Below are 13,873 nucleotides of genomic sequence, written 5' to 3'. Positions count from 1 at the left end.
AGTTGAGGTTGGAGAGGAAATTCTGGAGTTTTCACTGTGAGTCCAGATCATGAAGGTGTCATCAATAAATCTGTACCAAACTTTGGGTTGGCAGGCCTGGGTAACCAAGAAGGCTTCCTCTAAGCGAGCCATAAATAGGTTGGCGTACGAGGGGGCCATCCTGGTACCCATGGCTGTTCCCTTTAATTGTTTATTTATTGATTTATTTAACCTGGCAAGATTAGGGCCATCAGGTGTTCTCTTACATTTAATCTGGCAGTCTACTTATTTTACATTCATATGTTTTAGTAGGCATGTTAAACTACATCTAATACAAAAAGTGAAATAAACAATTACAAAGGCATACTTGGAAAAATACATACATATAGAGTTTATATTCATAGATGATAAGTACTTTTATAATTAGACATTATGAAAGAGACAGGTTTTAGATAGGAGTGCTAGCAGCAGGGATTATGAGGGAGACTGATGGTGAAGGGAGGAGAGGAATAGAGACATGATGAAACATAATTAAGGAAATATGAAGGAAAAGAAGATTGTGTGGCTAATAGAGATAGATATGGAACAAGATAGGAGACACTAGCTTTGCTATTTGAGAGAGGAGAGGATTGGCCTTGTACATTAATTTCGTGGAAAACTTTATGAGGATGATAGTAGGAAATGCTTCAACTTCTTCTTACAAGCAGCAGGGGACTGAATTTTGCCCAAGGTAAGGGGCAGTTTGTTCCAGAGGCAGACAGTGACAACTGAGAAGGAGTTTGCAAAAGTTTTTTGTTTTGTGAGTGGGCACAGTTAGGATACCAAATAAGAGTGACCTCATGTTTTGATTATGATGGCATGAAAGGTGTTTAATTCAGAAGCAGGGTACTGGGGTGTTTGCTTGACGAGGAGTCAGTGAAGTAGACATAGAGTGTGGTAGTCATGCAATTTTTCCAGCCGCAGCTGGGAGTATGAAGCACTAACATGATCATATCGGCGAATGTTGCAGGTGTAATGCACACAGGCATTCGTGGTTAGTTCTAGCTGTCTAGTTTTGCTTGAATGTCCTGAAATATTTGTAAGACAGAAGTAACAATCTGAATAATGGTCTTTAGGCTCACACCACACCATCAGAACAGCAAATGGCATGGCTCGGCATTTTCCTTTCAACTACTCAGTTATATGAGGTCCAAAATTTTTATCTTGATCACCAACAGGACAATCAAAATACAATTTATAGGCCTTCTTAACCACATCAATGATTGGTTATCATTGTGCTTTTGGAGTGAATTTCCCACACACATAATGAAAGTTGTTGTGGTGGTTTAGACAGCAACAAGAGTTACTTGTTGCCATTTATCTTAGTGTAAGTTTTAAACACAAAACGTTTGCACTATCTTTTACAGGAAAAACTCACTGAGGATCTCTTGCATATCACTGGATTCCCACACCAACCATTTACTGACAATTTGTAGTTCTTCTATCTCTCCCCTGCATATGAAAAACAAACAATTAAACATCAAAACAGAAGAACAGCAAAAAGCAAAATAATGAATACAAAAAATAAAAAAAACTTTTAAAAACTCAAAAATGGTATGTGCTAGAACATTGTGAAAGGTATATTCGAATTCTACACACCAAAATGCATACTAGTTGATTTATCACACCCCAGATGCAAAATAGCTGTTGACTAGTGTAATGTGCTGTTTGTCCTTATGGTTATCAATTATCTGCCTGTTTTCAGGCTGACTTGTCATGATCTTTTCCTTTTCTTGGTTTGTAGCCATAAAAAATCCCTCATTAAGTGGAGTTGATGTATGTAGCCTTTGGCTCCTCCTTAAGCAGTGTTATGCTCCTACAACTGTGGTGTTGCTGTTGGTGCTGAAGCAGATATGATTTTTTGGACAGTAGCTGTCTTTGCTTCTTTTACTGATGCTGATGGTACTGCCTGATGTTGGATCTGCTGTTTTTGCTGATGTTGTTTTGTTGCTGGTACTGGTAACAATTTTACTATTTATGTTGAATCTTCTGCTGCTTTTGTTGTTGTTGTTGTTGTTAGTGGTGGTTGTGCTGGAGTTGTATCAGCTGCTACTGGTATTCGTGATGTTACTGATACTGTTCTGGGTACTACAGATGCTTGTTTGTGCCTACTGATTTCTTCCAATAATTTCTGCATTACAATTTGCTTCCCTAGCCCATTCAAGTGAAGTCCTCATTTACTGTGAAATCTGCACCCAATGCTATTAATGTCAATAGCATAGAGATTTTTGAACTATTAGCATATACTCAAAAAATGCTCTTTAGCAGCACTATCTCTTTGTTTACACAGATCAATGCGGCAAATCATAGTGGTGTGGAATGTTCAAGAAGAGAATGTTTGTGTTCAACAAATGAACCAGATGCTTCTCTAATTCAGTACAAGTTGTGGACGTTTCATTCTTGTACACATCAGGTCCTCACATATTAAGTTCTCAGTACGATTTGGAAGTGGATGAAGCACCCCAATGTACAGTTTCTGTAAGTTGGTGGAGATTTCTGTTATAAAAGCTGGGTAGTCAGCCTTCTAAAGTTCACTTAAATTGACAGCAACTTGTTATTAAGTTAATTGTTTTATCTATGTCAAAGTTTTCAGCGAAGTTTAATTAATTAATCAGAAGGTGGCTATGTTAGAAGTGCTGGAGGACACCTGGGATAAATGATAATTGTGTATGGATCTGTTATTAGTCTGAAACTGTTCCAGGTATAATTTTGCCAAGCAAAGTTTGCATTACTGAATGGAATCCAAGAAACAACTGACACAATGAAAAGTAAACAACAAGTTGACAGAAAAGCAACTTGGCAAAAACATTATTTGCAAAAATTGAAAGTAAAATCCTGCTAAAAATCTTTTGGGACTTGATTTTGGACTTCAGGTGCTGTGCAAAGATAAGTACTGCATTTTTATGACAATATCAGACACAGTGTTTTACATTTCAAAAGAGTACTGCATGTGATATTCAAAATGAATAAACAGGGAAGTGAGTAAATGTAGATTCGGGGGTCACTCAGAGTTTCAGTGGGGCTCAAAAACTGTAGACACTAACAATCTATTAGTAGAAGCAGAAGTTACCACTAGCACTCTGACAGTAGGAGCAAGTGTAGCCACTTATAATATACAAACAGAAGCAGGTGGAGATATATTCACAGAACTGAAGTAAATGTTCTGGCCCCTAAATACAAAAATTGAAAGTCCACTGCCCCAATTAGGGCAACAGATGACATATGAAATGGAAGCAGCAAAAAGTGAACTAAAAACTGATATAAGGAATTGGATTGATGAGAAGATGAAAAACAGGCTATCTTTGAACTAAAGAATCAGATAACAGCAAACTGAATGCAGGTCGTGAAGATATGAGAGGAACTATATGCGCTGAAGTCCACAGGCGAGTCTGGGCAAAAACAGCTTAGTACTTAAGTGGGAACACTAGAAGATAGATTAGAAAATGCAGAGGCAAATTTGGCACTTGAGATTTCAAAAAATTAAAAATGTTAGAGAATACCTTTGTTAGACAAGAAAATTCTCAATTGAGAGTAGTAGTAGTAGTTCAGATGTGTTTTTTTTTATTTTTTTTTTTTTTTAGGAAAATGTAAAACATTTTAAAAATAACAAAAACTAGTAGCCATGTTAATGAAGTCATAAAAGACATTGATAACAATGTGCAGAATTTTAGGGAAAAATTCATACGCTTCTGGAGGGGTAGCGCAAGAAAGTTTCAGTATCAGCTGTGGTGTTACGTGGGGGAATTTGCAAATAAAAAGCTTCCCTAGGGATGGAAAACTGCACCTTACAGACTTTGTTCAATACTGTAAGTAAAAATTTACATATGATATGATTGATGCTTTCAAAATAAACTAAGAAAAAGCTAGGTGGAGAAGTGCTTTCATGGGCCAAATGGAAAAATCAGTTCTAAATGACATTTAATGATTTTGAAAAGAGCTTCTTGACATAATTTTGGTCTCAACCAGAACAACTGCGAATTAAAATTGAGTTTCTGAGCATTCCAATCAATAGAGACTGTTGAACCTATGAAATTGTTTGGTGAATAGCAGCTTCAAAAGTTAATTCATCTTAATAAGCCATTCAACAAATTAATACATATTGATGCTCTGAAATGTACATTATCAAAGAGTTCAAAGAGGACTGCTGTATGGTCTAGATGAATCTATTGAATGATTTCTCAAATAAATGGACAAGTAACAGTCTTTTTGTTTTGTTGTGCCTGTCTGCGACTCAGTCTCTCCGCTATATGGTGAGTAGTCAGTTTCCTTTTCATACTATAGTTACATCAATGGTGATAATAGTAGTATAGAAGAGTTTGATGAAGAATTGACTGTAATGATATATGTTGAAGTTAAGGAAGATTTAATTAATAATTTGTGTGTGTGGGGGGGGGGGGGGGTGTCGGAGGTGGGGGGGGGGGGTTAATAGCGAAGACAGTGTATCCTACGAATTACTAAAACAGTTTGGGATGAATATAGGGACTGTAGTGACAATAGTAAAATAAAAAATAAACTAAAAGCAATTTGTGAAAAATCTCATCTCTTTAAGCATGTAAATTCAGACCAACATGACACTATGACTACTGACCAGCTTACATCAGAGAATTGTCACAATATAGTGTAATAAAACATGGGTATGCTGGATCAGTAACTATGAAGGTCACGAGATAGTTTCTTCTATAATTTCAGAACTATTGGAATGAAGTAAAAGGAAGATATCTGTTGGAAGTAATTGTCACATGTTACACCTTATGGAATTGTTGTGTATTATGATATGGGTCTATAAGGTTTGAATAGTCTGCACTGAAGATAGTCACACACAGACCGAAATCAATCTGTGAATAAAGTATTTCAATCTTTACAACCGATGGTGCCTTTTATCCAAAATATATTTTGGAAGATAATTTTGGAAGCAGGAGCATACTTTGCTGATTCATTTTCTTTGTCCTCCACACTGTCAATCATACAAGGTTTACTTCCGCTGTTTGCCGATAGGTGGCAACAGTGGTATGTAGTGGTCTAAAGAAACAGATTGCAGAAATCAGACAGTTAGCTTGGGCCCTGGTCAGCATAACCTCATTCAAACATTAGTCGATTTGTGTCTGCATCATGAAGTTGTTTTTGACTAAAAATGTCAGTTTACGAGCCAAATTCTCGTCATTTGCAGGAGGTGTTATTGTTTTGTTTCAATATGAAGAAAACAGAAGCTGAGTCCCATCGAATGCTCTCAGGTACATATGGTAAGGATGCTATGAATGAAAAGCCACGTTGTGGGTGTTGTAACCACGACTGGAACGTTCGCGGGGTTGCCGTGAAGGGAAGCATGGTGGGACCCACGGAGTGGCCTGTGAACAACAACACAAATGGGAGAGGATGGACACAAACAACGAAGGACAATTGAGCAAGACCTTACAAACCACAACAAGCAAGAAACAATGGAGTCACAAGAAAACCTCACGAATCAATCACGTCCACTCGTACATGAAACAAAGTAACATAAATACGCTGCCTGAGGCGAGATGTCAATAGATGCATGCAAAGATTAGACTGGCTGGCTGAGTGATGGGCAGGTGCTTAAATACATGATTGGGGATGCTGCTATTGCTGCTGGGACCACATGTTCCACTGTGGTGCCCTCACATTTAACGTGGGCAAGGAAGCGTGTGCAGCCACAGCTTATGGCATGCTGGTGCTAAGACCTCAAGGGGTCTTCTACGTCCATGCTGTCTGGCACGGATTCAAAATCCACAGCATGTGTTACCAGAGTGGGTGGTTTCAACGCTTCAAGAATGGTGATTTTAATGTCGCAGACTGGCATAGTCATGGAAAAGAGAATGTTTTCGAAGACAGAATTGGAGACATTGCTAAGTGAAGACTTGCATCAAACTCAAGAATAATTGGCACAATTACGGTAGTGGGAGTGACGCAGCCAGCAATTTCAAAACTTGGGTCCCGTGTGAGCTGAAATCAAGAGACACTGAACAGCTTTTGTGTGTTTGTGAACAGTTGCTTCAGGGGCAAAAATGGAAGGAATTTCTGCATTGCATTGTGACTGGGGATGAAAAACAGGTTCATTACAATAACCCTAAATGGAAACAATCATGGGGATATCCCGGACATTCTTTCATGTCAATGGCCAAACTGAACAGTCATGGCTCCAAGAACATGCTCTGCATTTGGTGGGACCAGGTCAGCGTCATGTACTATGAGGTGTTAAAACCAAGTGAAAGAATCACAGGTGCTTGTTATGAAACACAATTAATGCATTTGAGCAGAGCATTAAAAGACAAATAGCTGCAATACAGTGAGAGGCACGATAAAGTGATTTTGCAGCACGACAGTTCTTGAGCCTACGTTGCAAAAGAGGTCAAAATGTACTTGGAAATGATAAAATGGGAAGTCCTACCTCACCTGCCATATTCTACAGACATTGCTCCCTCTTACTATCACCTGTTTAGATTGATGGCCCATGGCATGGCTGATCAACAGTTCCAATCTCATAAAGAAGTCACAAATTGGATCAATTCGTGGACTGCTACAAAAGATGAACAATTTTTTCGACCCAGGATTCATACACTGCCCAAAAGATGGGATAAAGTAGTGGCCAGTGATGGAAAATACTTTGAATGATACATGTGTAACCAATTTGCATAATTAAAACCTCAAATATTGGGGAAAAAATGGTGGAAGCAGGCAAATCATCTTCACTCTCTGCATAGCCCATAGAAGAGTCTAAGTTTTCAGAGTTGCTGTCATCCCTAGTTCATTTTCCCTTTCTTCCCTCTTGGATCTTCTGATTTGCATTCGATGATGTAATGGTGAAAGTGAGGATTTCATAGGGAAAATCATAGCATAATCCCTTGGCCTGGAGGAACATTTACATTTTTGTCCCTCCTTTCAGATCAGTCCTTGCTTGTTCCAGATGTTCTATGAGTGAATGAACTTTTGTTCCTTGGGATTGTCTTTTTCAGCTTCCAACAGACAACTGCTTTATTTCTTTAGGATGTTGTTTGGGGCATATGGATATATTCCACAAGATCTCAAACCAAATTCTTCTCTCCCCCCCCCCCCCCCCCCCCCCCCCCCAATAATGGTAGCTGGTTGATTAGTTTTGGGAAGACAATTTTTTGCACAGTTGGACAGTTGGAGATTGTTTCCCAATTTATGTCTGCTTCCAGTTAGTCAATATCTCTAAGATTTTAGCTAAGTGACTGAAGTTGGGAAGGAGACATACAATGTTGATGGCTTCATTACATTTGCTAAGGAAATTAAATATGTTCACTATCAACACTTTTTGCTACATAATGTTTAAGCACTGGAAACATTGTGCCTTCAAACCAATCTCCAAATACTGTTAAACCAATCCAAACAGATTTGGCTTGGTTGTAGCAAGTTTTAGTTGGTCCACAACTTTACCATTCTTCAATAATATGGTTTTAACCAACCTAGGAATGAGCTTCTAATTGTGTCACATCAAAAAGGAATAAGCCCAGTGTTTCCTTGGATACACCCCAGTGTGAATTTGTGTACTTTTTTGTACATGAATTAAGTATGAAGCTGCAGTGCATCTCAGATCCATCAAAGTGATAGGAAACCCTGTAAGTAAGAATGCCACAACCTGAGCCACTGTATGTTTTCTGCTTTTGTGGTGAAACTCATCTGTCCATTCCTTTTATCACATCTGGGTTTCTGCTTTTTTCATTTTGAAAATGAAGGTGCTCAGTGGAATTTCATACCTGTAAACAAATAAAAGGAGTAAATTTAATTGCCTATTTCTGTTTTTGCCTGAAATTACCAGTACGAGAAATCCACCTACAGATATTACAATACAGAATTAATTAGTCTTTTAGAAGCCTCACAGAAACTGATGTTCAATAAAGGTTACCTGCACATAATGGACCCCCCCCCTCCCCCCCAATATGGTGCAGACATAAACATTAGGCTTCACTTCTAGTGAACTCCTTTGTTACCACAAACAGATTTTTTAGGGTTCACTTCTAATGAGCTTCTTTGTTACCACAAACAGTTTTTTTACTTTCACATTTGTGGGCTCCCAACCAAATTGTCATCTTCCAATCCAACCTAGACCTTGAACTGTGTTACAACAAAGATTTAAAGGGGAAGGTTGTCCACTTCATAACTTTATCCCTGATTTTCTTTCCCTTGATTTGATCAAGAGCATCTTCAGGGTTTCTGTTGTGTAAGTTCAATAAGCCTTTGAATGCAGTTTATGAGTATACTGCCATAGCACATCATTTCTGGAATGATTGAAAATGTGTGTATCAAACTCACCCTTCCAACCATTAAGCTAAACAAGTGTGCTAAACTGTAGCCACCAAGCTTCATATTAACATTTTAACAAATTACTACACTAAAAAATGCAGATAGAAAACCAAATGTTATTGCAAATTAAACAGGGATATATTGCTGCCAAAATTCACAGTTATCTTTGATTTAGGCACAATCACAATCGTGTTGTCATCAGTAGATGTTTAGAACTGAACAACTCACTCCTAAAATTGACTTTTTCGTAACCTCCTTTTGTGAGAGTTCAAAATGGGAAGAATAAATTATTGACCAGTACAACCAACCCAAAGAAACTTAATCTACATGATGAAACAGACATTTCCTATTAAATTTTTGAACTAAAAGTTACCAAATGCTAAATGCATAAAAACATACTGATGGAACCTCATTTTAGGGTACTGTTTTGTGAACTGACTGTTGGAGAGTTGTACCCATTTATCTGCCTCCTTTCTGTACCAATGTTAAGCCCGTGAGGTCATTGTAGAGGTTGTTTTTGGTCATGGTGTTAAAGTACCTTCACACCAAAAATCAGCTCCATAAACTTAATTGGCAAACAGTTTAAAGTTGAAGTCTGACTTAGTTGTCAACAGTTGTTTAAAATTCTGAGTTCGAAAAAATGATTGAGGGGAGTTTGCAGTTAGTCAGTGAGCAAAAATACAGCACATTTGGGAGGCTAGAGCATGAGCATTGCTATGTTGTCTGCTTTGTTTCTTTCTTGTGCTCCAGAATAGTCCACATAAGTAACTATTCAGTTTTTATTAGAAAATGAAGTAAGTTATGCAGGATCAGTCTGATTCAGTAATTTCATGGATAAATTATTTAAAATTTACAATCTTTTAATATAAGTTTAAGACAATGATATCTTCTATATTCATTTTCAGTTTTAAAATATGTTTTAGTTGCTTTCAGGGAGAAGTCCTGGCAAGAGTGTTTTCAAGTATAGGGGCATGTACTTAGTGTTTCCAGCAACTTTTACTTTTTAATTAAAGTTTGAGGTACCTTCCAGATGCTACGGCACTCTGAGACTTTAACAATAATTTTCAGTGCCTTGCTTTTAGGTAGGGAGGTATTGGGAAGAAATTGAATATTTATTGTAGTACATGCTGATAAGAGTGAGGAATTGCCCTTCATGATCAGAGAGCCCATTTATAATATTTTCCACAGTTAAATTATTGTAAATATCCTTATTTACAAATACATTACCTATTAAAGTGCTAGAACCACCTGTTGCTGTAGTTGGAGTGTCCACCACTGGTACTAAGTTGTAACAGTGCATCAGGTGTTCAAAGTCCATTTTGTTTCTATTTTCTGTTAAGAAGTCCACATTGAAGTCACCCATATCAATGGTCGGTTTAGTTTTCCTACATAGGTGGGGCAGAAGTGATTCTATTTGTCTCAGAAATACTTTCAGGTTTCCAGCAGGTGCCTTGTAAATAGCCAGTACAATAATTGTTGTGCTGTCTGCTGTTAACTCAATGCCACACACCACGAAATGCTGTTCATCATAGTATTTGCACACTCATCTTTTAAATTTATTTGTAACTGGTCTATTTTATTCTTGAGACTACATATATTTTGGTGGAATAAAGACAAAGTTTGATTTTAGCTCACCACTGCATTTGCATGATGTGTGTTAGGAGTGTCTTTTTCCAGTACACTGGTTGATAGCATTACTTGAGGTGTGGAAGACTCATACTGAACACATGAGAGAGATACTTCACGCTACAGATCCTTTTCTCTCATGTTACTCACCATAAAAAACGCTGGGTTTGTTTCCTCTTGCATGTAGGATGGGCAACAGTTTCTGCTGTGTGTGTTGATGTTCCAGCTAATGGTCCTGCCACTGATGATTCTGCTGCTTTTCATGATGCTGCTTCTTCTTCTGCTAAGATTGGTCCCATACCAGTACATGGAATTTTGCTGTTCACTCTCTCCCTGTTCACAATGATTTCATTTATCATTTTACACACCAAGTTTTTTCCTTCGTAATTTAGCTGCATTACATGTCTTGTATGCTGACATCTGTCCAATTTGCCTATATCAAGGACGCTACATTTTCCAAACAAATAACACATTTGTTTTATTTTAAAGTTAGTTTTTCAAATTTATTTGTTGACACACACTAGTCATACATTAGATCATATCTGTGTGGTAAAGTTTCCCAGTATAGGGGCTGATGTTATATTTTTATTCCATTATTCAAATTAAGTAACGGAAACTGTTCCTCCAGGACAGTTTCAGTATACAGTAAATTCCCAGTTTAATGTAAGAGATATTCAGTAGTGTTCGAACTGTGCGGAGATATTTTTCCATTATTGAGAAAAAACTACCTTTACTCGAGACATGATAGGCAGTATGTTTACCTCCCTGCCTGAAATGTTGTTTTAAAAGTTTGTTCAGAGAATGAGGTTTATAGCTGTGTGCTTTAAAGATATGTTATGAATGTCACTGTTAATTTACTGTGTAGTAGATGTGGGTATAGACTTCTAAAAACTATACTTTGTTAGAGTGACTGCTCTTTGCTATTTTATGCCATTCTTTAAAGTCTGTGGTGGCCACAACAAATGTTATTTTCTTTCTTAACTTTCTCTAGATTTTTTTCCTATTTAGCCTTTAATGTATTATTTACCTAAATCAAAAAGTTGTCCATTTTTAGTTTCTAATGTTAAAGCCATTTTAAAAGTCCATTTTAGGCTGTCAACTTCTTTATACTGCTGAAATTTATTCTTCATGTATTCCATTACATTATGGATAAGTACTCATCTTCAAGTGCCTGCAATAGCAATAGCAACAAAGTTAAAATGTAAAAAGCTTTTAACATGGTTAAATTCTATATATTACAATTCTATAATTCTTACAGTTGCATCTGTGAATGTTACACATTTAAAAACAAATTAGTGCTATGTCAAACACACACACACACACACACACACACACACACACACACACACACACATCTTTGATAGATGGTTTGAAACAAATCGACATGTAAAATAAATGTTGAAGTGAAAGTTCAACTTATCCAGGGAATTCAGTGCAAACATAATTTTCAGTTTTAAACAAGAAAAACTCATAACACCAAATGTAGATACCAATGAAGATATGCTAAATGAATGAGTGTGGCTCAACTTGGAGGTTAGAATTGTTTCTTTATGTTGGCCTCAAGAAAAGTTTCCTTAGTTTGTATAGTATCACTTCCTTTTCTTCCAGAATTTTCTTCTGAGGGACTGCATCTAAAGTAAGTGGTATTCATTCAGCAGAAGCTAGCAGTCAGAAAATTGTGTGAACTAGATAATCTTTTTTAAGGAGTGTGAAATGCTCATTCAATCAGAAATACTTTTATTTCTTTACAGTTTTTCTTGCTGTCAATAAAAATAAGTCTAAGCTGAAAAGTGACTTGCACAAACATTAACGTGCAAAAATAATTTCAAGTTAACTTTCTGTACTTCAATGGGTTTGTGGGTACAGTTCCATACACCAGTGCTAAGGTAATCAACAAGTTCCCATCCATAATAAATTGAAAAATGAAAACCTAAAGCAGCAAGAAAATTAAACATGTAGCTCACAAGTCATAATACTAAATAAATGTGTTGTGCAGATTCAAGGATTAAAAATAGGAGTCTAGTAACTACTCTGCCTCACTCAGTGATTCACAGAGTATAGATGTAGATACTTAAGCCTTAAATATCACTTCTCCATCACTCAACCAGCCTCCTTTAAACCCAACACAGATCTTGGGCTATGCATATAGTAGTCTTTTCACACCAACCTATATTCCAAAAAATATATATATCAACAAAGTGTGTGTATATTCTTCTCTTCCTGTTTATGCATGTATGGCACATACCATGCCATGGGTCAAAGCTGTCAGCGGGTATCGGTAGGTTCAGTTGACTTAATCAGCACATATTGTTAAAGCATAGCAAAATGATCTATTGTAGTTTAGATGAAGTTAGAAGTGTGAAGAATACTGCTTTATATCTGCTGCAAATAGGTAGCATTTGTAATGGCACAGGTTTCTTGGTATGATTGATAGTGTACTATTAGGTGTTTGTTGTTGTTGTGGTCTTCAGTCCTGAGACTGGTTTGATGCAGCTCTCCATGCTACTCTATCCTGTGCAAGCTTCTTCATCTCCCAGTAACTACTGCAACCTACATCCTTCTGAATCTGCTTAGTGTATTCATCTCTTGGTGTCCCTCTACGATTTTTACCCTCCACGCTGCCCTCCAGTACTAAATTGGTGACCCCTTGATGCGTCAGAACATGTCCTACCAACCGATCCCTCCTTCTAGTCAAGTAGTGTCACAAATTTCTCTTCTCCACAATTCTGTTCAATACTTCATCATTAGTTATGTGATCTACCCATCTAATCTTCAGCATTCTTCTGTAGCACCACATTTCGAAAGCTTCTATTCTCTTCTTGTCCAAACTATTTATCGTCCGTGTTTCACTTCCATACATGGCTACATTCCATACAAATACTTTCAGAAATGACTTCCTGACACTTAATGTTAACAAATTTCTCTTCTTCAGAAACGCTTTCCTTGCCATTGCCAGTCTACATTTTATATCCTCTCTACTTCGACCATAATTCCATTTGTCTGCACAGTATGAGGCAGAAAGTATACATACCCCATCTCCCAGCATCTAAAGAAGACTAATGGAATGTTCGGTGAAATATTGTGCAGGTAAATGCAGTTAAGTAGGCTGAGCATTTGAAATCATATTATTAATACAAATTGTGTACAAGTTGGTACGAGTTTCTACAAAAGTGTGTTCAATAAAACTCTGTTCTCATGCAAGAGGCTTTACATGTCATTTTCTCAACAATTGCAAACTCCAAATAAATATGTGTGAATTTCAAACAGCAAAAGGGTGCTAACTGCTTTTGACTTACAAATTATTATTATTGTTATTATTACTGTTATTGTTGTTATTGTTATTGCTATTGCTATTATTATTATAAGGGGGGATTGGAAAGTAATGAACAAAATTTTTTTTCTCCCCTTGTATTGCAGCTGGAGCATTGAAATTTCATGGCGATATAGTTTGAAATTTGTGCTACAGATGATATTTTGTTTTCATGTGGGACTTTAGCAAGAGAAGCCTGAACAATGAAACAAGCTTGGCCCACAAGCTACTGTGAAGGATAGCAAAGTGTAGTTTAGTGTTTGTGAGCCAAAGGGCATAAACAGAGTGAAATTCACTAGTACATGGGAATGACTGTATGGACTGTAGTAATGTCTCCAGGTGCTGTGCATTCTTCTCAGAGGGCCATATGAACCTTATTGATTCATCACACTTCTGGCAGCTGGTAACAGCTGCAACCCTGCAGAATGTTGGGGCCATTGAGGCAGCACTTTTGAATTACTAATGTGTGCAAGTGCAAACCTTATCACAGCAGTTCAACATTTCCTGTGGTGCAGTGTGCAATATTATTCATGATACGGTGGGACTTTGTAGGTTTGTGCTCACTGGGTGCCTAAGAAGCTGACAGACAGCCACGAGGGCCAATGAATGATAATAAATATGGACCACTTAACATGT

The sequence above is a fragment of the Schistocerca piceifrons genome, chromosome 6 (assembly GCF_021461385.2).
Source record: "Schistocerca piceifrons isolate TAMUIC-IGC-003096 chromosome 6, iqSchPice1.1, whole genome shotgun sequence".
Taxonomy (NCBI): Eukaryota; Metazoa; Arthropoda; class Insecta; order Orthoptera; family Acrididae; genus Schistocerca; species Schistocerca piceifrons.
Note: the sequence above shows the minus strand (reverse complement) of the source record.